Here is a 6,071-nt window from a genome sequence, read left to right as displayed (position 1 = left end):
GCCACCATGCCTGGCTAATTTTTGTATTTTTAGTAGAGATGGGGTTTCACCATGTTGGCCAGGTCTCATATTTATTAACAACACACATGTTTATTATAACATACATGTTTATTATAACATACATATTATACATATATATTTAACATACATACATATATTTAACACATATACATATATAGTTAACATACATATATTTATATATATACATACACATATATACGTATATATACATATATGTACATATATATGTATATACGTATATATGTATATATGTATGTATATACATACCTATATGTACATATATGCATGCATGTATGTATACATGCCTATGTACATATATGCATATATGTATACCTATATACATATATATTTAACATACATACATATATTTAACACACATATATATATTAACATACATATAACATACATATTTATTATAACATACATATTTATTAACAACTTTTTTTTTTTTAGAGACAATAGCTTAGTATGTTGCCCAGGCTGGTCTCGAACTCCTGACCTCATGATCCGCCTGCCTCAGTCTCTCAACGTGCTGGGATTACAGGCGTGAGCCGTCACACTCAGCTGATCGATCGTGCCACTGCACTCCAGCCTGACAACAGAGCAAGACTCTGTCTCAAAACAACAATAACAACAAAAAATCCCTACAATATATAAGTTCTCTCAATATTCAAAAGCATAAGGAGCAAGCAGGATGATTATTAAAAAGGGTTTATCCAGAAATACAACTGTCAGATTATAGGAACCTCTGCAATGCAATGTCATGTCCACTGAGGTTTGTTTGGCATTGGAGATGCAAGCAAATAAATATCACCCTCCTTGGGGAGGGCCACTAACTTAAGCCCTACCTGTCATAAGGATCAGACCTAAAAAGATGTTCTTAAAATCCAGAGATTGGGTCGGGTGTGGTGGCTCATACCTATAATCCCAGCACTTTGGGAGGCCGAGGCAGGCAGATCACGATGTTAGGAGATTGATACCATCCTGGCTAATGCAGTAAAACCCCATCTCTACCAAAAAAAATACAAAAACATTAGCCAGGTGTGGCGGCATGCCTCTGTAGTCCCAGCTACTTGGGAGGCTGAGGCAGGAGAATCTCTTGGACCCAGGAGGCAGAGGTTGTGGTGAGCCAAGATCGTGCCACTGCACTCCAGTCTGAGTGACACAGCGGGACTCTATCTCAAAAAAAAAAAAAAAATCAGAGATTGAAGGAAGTCAATATTCCCCCACCTGACCAGATGCCTGAATAAAGAATATTAGCACATTTTAGAACCAAACATGAATGGGCTGAGATACAGTTCCTGACCTCTCTTGCCACTTTCCGTAATTAGCCACACCAGCAACCACTTTGGAAAGGTGCTAAAGTTTACCCACTTACTAAAAACAGCCTAATCACACTTAAAATTAGCAATATACCTAAATCCATATTTCATGATACATGGTCCCAGAACACTTGCAGTAAACTTATGAGTGGGGAAGCGGGAATAAGTCTGGCTGTTAAATGCTGATTTCTGGGCATGGCTTTTGAGGATATTGGTAACACAAGTGGTTGCTCACTACAGCTACTCACTGGAAACAGCACTAAAGAACCAGGGTGTGGACAACTCCTCTGTGCAAGTCACTGACACTGCACCTGTGTTTATACTGTGGACCCAGGAACCAAGCAGCCACGGCGGCAGGGTCGGTGTGCATGGAGTCAACCGCTGTCTTTCCCTCGCCAAAGATGACTTGGCTGCCTTCTCTGCTGAAGCTGTAAGTGGAGACCAAGGCTGAGCTATGGCACCTTAATTATGAGGGATCCCTTCCAAAAGGGAAGACAGAGCTTTGCGCAGTGGCAGTATCAGAGCCAATGAGGTTTATCCAAGGCATGATTATTGCTAATTGAAAACAGAAGGGAAGACAGGTGACTTTACTACCCTCCCTTAAATAAACACTTCTTCCTCAGATGGATTTCCTTTTCCTGATCACCATGCTTCTGCCAGCAACTTACCAACTCATTGAATGCCTCATCCACAGCCAGAATACCAGACACCCACATTGCTTCTGATCATAAATGAATTCACAGCAAAAGAAATGGGTCCATATGCTGGTGCTCCCCAGATGCTCTGGTCTTACCATGGTCCTCAGGGGCAGGTGATCTTCTAGATGTTAGAATCAATGGCCCATTGGAGGCTGAGCTACAGCATTGGTGACGCTGGGGTTCTGTTCCATAAGATGCAGTAAAATGGATGGCAGCCAGGGATAGAAGTGAGTGCATCTCTGACTGCTACACCTATGACCCTTTCTCTAGATGTTTGTTTCCCATCTCCATCACTTTGAATCAAATCCCTTTTGGATTCATGTAGCAAGTGATTTCTGTTCTCTGCTGCTGAGACCTGACTGGTATGCTTACTGAACCAGAATCGCTCAGGGAGGATCTGGACATTTGCCTTTTTAACGAATTAGAAATTTACTGATAAAAGTTCTTTGCAGGAGCTACAGGGTAACTTACTTCAGGTGGATGGCTGTCAAGGACACTTCATCCCGACCGTGGGGATGCTCAGTGACCCACTCCTGCCCTACAACAGACAGCACCTTGCTAGTGACCTACTATCTGATTACAGAATGTGGGCATGAACTTGGAACTGGGTGAACTGGGAATGGGGTGAAATGGATGGCAGCCAGGCCCTGGAGCAGGAATGGCTAGATTCAAATCCTGTCTCCACTGCTCTCTAGCTATGTGGCTTTCCGTAAGTCACTTTACTTCACTGTGCCTGTTTCCTTGAGGAGAGTAATGGTATCTATCTTATATTGTTGTTTTGAGGATTAAATGAGTTCATATATATGAAGAGCTTAGATAAGCTATCTGGAGCCAGGCACAGTGACCCACACCTGTAATCCCAGCACTTGGGAGGCCAAAGCAGGCAGATCACTTGAGGTCAGGGTTTCGAGACCAGCCTGGCCAACATGGTGAAACCCTGTCTCCACTAAAAACACAAAATTAGCTGGGTATGGTGGCAGGTGCCTATAGTCCCAACTACTTGGAAGGCTCAGGCAGGAGATCACTTGAACCTGGGAGGCAGAGGTTGCAGTGAGCCAAGACCATGCCACTGCATTCCAGCCTGGGTGACAAGAGCAAAACTCTGGCTCAAAAAAAAAAAACACTTCACCTTTCAGGGTATGAAATATTTTCCCCCACCCCTGCTGCCAACACACACAATCTCATTTGAGATTCAAAATATTCTTTCTTAGGTGAGGCAACAAAGGCCCAGAGAGGTTAAGTGACTTCCCCAAGATCACACAGTATGTGACTAGCAAATGCAAAACTGTAATGCAAACCAAGGACTTCAACTTACTTTTCCTGTATTCCAGGTATAAGGACAAGATCTCCTCAGCATCTGGCCCCGAGGAGGTCAAACACAGCTCTGCATCCTGTGGGCCTTGAGTAGGAAGTGATTCAACCGCCACCTACAGCTGCAGAAACAGTGTGTGCCAGAATAGTGTGACTGTATTAACATCTTGCCCCACAATTTCCTTCCAATGTTCTTCCCAGAAATTGCTCTAAAACTCCAGGTCCCCATAGAAACCTCAGGAGAGATTGCCTATTGACTCTAAGTGAAATCCTGCTATGACTGTTCCCCTGATAATAAATGGATGTGTGTGTGTGTGTGTGTGTGTGTGTGTGTGTGTGTGTGTAGATGGAGCCTCCCTCTGTCACCCAGGCTAGACTGCAATGGCGTGATCTCAGCTCACTGCAACCTCCGCCTCCTGGGTTCAAGAGATCCTCCTGCCTCAGCCTCCCAAGAAGCTGGGATTACAGATGTCTGCCATTATGCCCAGCTAATTTTTATATTTTTAGTACAGATAGGGTTTCACAATGTTGGCCAGGCTGGTCTCAAACTCCTGGCCTCAAGTGATCCACCCGCCTTGGCCTCCCAAACTGCTGGAATTACAGGTGTGAGACACTGTACCCAGCCAATAAATGGATGTTATTATTTAAAGCTTGGGCCAAACAGATACCTGCTGTGAAGTTCAGGGCCAAAGCCACATTCTCCCTGGACTTCGAGGGTAAACGAGGTGGTTCATTCTCTGATGCTAAGCTGCGTGGTCAGCTTGGAGGAAAGGAGAAAAGTGTACTGTGAGCTCCTGCTCCCAGTATTAGACGCAAGACACAGTGCTTTCCATCTGCATTTGTGACAAGAGGCTGGAATGAGGTGCCTGCCAAGAATGTGCGAGGAGAATTCATTAAATAAATCCACGGTATTCTTTGCTCTCTGCAGAAGTCATTCATAATGTACTTTTCAGACCAAAAGGTGGAAGAGTAGCGTTTGGAGTTTAGGCTGAAAAGACTGCAAACAAAACCTGTTTGAAAAAGGGCAAGATAATCTAAAAAAGGAACAGAATCTAGTTAAAGGGAAAAACTCAAAGAACAAGACTTGGCCAGGCATGGTGGCTCATCCCTGTAATCCCAGCACTTTGGGAGGCTGAGGCAGGCAGATCACCTGAGGTCGAGAGTTTGAGACCAGCCTGACCAACATGGAGAAACCCTGTCTCCACTGAAAATACAAAAATTAGCCAGGTGTGGTGGCACATGCTATAATCTCAACTACTTGGGAGGCTGAGACAGGAGAATCGCTTGAATCCAGGAGGCAGAGGCTGCAGTTAGCCGAGATCACACCACTACACTCCAGCCTGGGTGACAGAGCAAGAGTCCCTCTTAAAAAAAAGGAAAAGAGACTTCTGAACAAATAAGTGTGCAAGATCATTTCAGTTAGTGATAACTGCTATGAAGAAAAAAGGATACTGTGACATTGACGGGGGCAGTCAGCTTTAGTTACGTCATCAGGGAAGGATTACCAGACTTGGATCTCAGACCTCAACGTCAGGGAGTGTCAGCCAACAGAAGATAAGGGGAAAAAAGAGGGTCAGATCAGGGTAAACAGAATGTGAGGTCCCTGAGGAAGGAATGAGCTCGTCTTGCTCACTAACAGAAACCGAATGAGAGAAGCAGGATAGAAAATGGGCCAGGAGTGGTAGAGCTGAAATCACAGAGGCAGCCGCAATCCAGACCACACAGGGCCTGAGAACCAGGCTAGGTAAAAAGGAAAAAAGCAGAGTTATTGGGGCTAGTGCCTGAGGCTTCCCCATGACCTGGATGAAATATCCCTGAAAGTTATCCAGCTTTCTTTCCTCTCTGCCAATGCTGAAGAAGGGCTGCATGAACCAAGGGATGGATCGAGTCAAAGGGAGTGTCCTACAGAGCGAGAACTGAGGAGTGTGTCCCTGCTTGAGAGACAGTGGTCCTGGAGACAGACAGGTTTTGATATCACTGGAGGTCTCCATGGAGGGGCAGAAATGGATAATTAATTCTTCATAAAGGAAGAACCGGCTGAGGGCCAGGCAAACAGCAGTCCCCCTGCTGACCTACATCCCCCTGCAGTACTGCCCCCTTTTCCTGCCCCACTTCCCAAACCACACTACTTCCCTCCTCCCATTCCCTCCTGAACCCCTTGCAATTAGACTGTCATCCCATCACTCCACTGAAATTGCCCAAACACCTCCGTACTGCCAAAGCCAATAGTCATCTCAGTCCTCAACTTAACTGATCAGCAGCATCTGACATAGCTGATTCCTCTCCCCATCTAATATCACTTTCTCCTTTGGGCATCCTTGTTTTCTCCTCCTTCCTCCACGACCATTCCATCTGTCCCCTTTACTGATGCCTCCCCATCTCCTAACCCCTAAATGTAAAAGCTCCCTTAGGCTAAGTCCCTGGACCTTTTCTCTATCCACACACATTCTCTCAATGCTATCATAGAGTCCTGTACCTTTAAATACCATCTATTAAACGATGTCTCTGAATTTGATACTCCCATCCTACACCTCTCCACTGACTCTCGGACCCCTTTATCCAACTCATATGTCTATCTATCTATCTATCTGTCTATCAATCGAGATGGACTCTCATCCTGTCACCCAGGCTGGAGTGCAGTGGCATGATCTCAGGCTCACTACAACCTCTGCCTCCCGAGTTCAAGCAATTCTCGTGCCTCAGCCTCCTGAGTCACTGG

General features: G+C 45.0%; 1 pseudogene; it reads left to right on the top strand.

Moving 5' to 3' along the window:
- The first annotated feature begins 1,841 nt into the window (after nt 1–1,841).
- On the top strand, nt 1,842–1,914 carry LOC135278101 (U4 spliceosomal RNA; annotated as a pseudogene).
- The last annotated feature ends 4,157 nt before the right edge of the window (nt 1,915–6,071 follow it).

The sequence above is a fragment of the Aotus nancymaae genome, unplaced genomic scaffold (genome assembly GCF_030222135.1).
Source record: "Aotus nancymaae isolate 86718 unplaced genomic scaffold, 86718_ANA_hifiasm-v0.15.2.pri h1tg000036l, whole genome shotgun sequence".
Taxonomy (NCBI): domain Eukaryota; kingdom Metazoa; phylum Chordata; class Mammalia; order Primates; family Aotidae; genus Aotus; species Aotus nancymaae.
The sequence above is the reverse complement of the archived record's forward strand: the minus strand, read 5'-3'. Positions and strand labels throughout refer to the sequence as shown.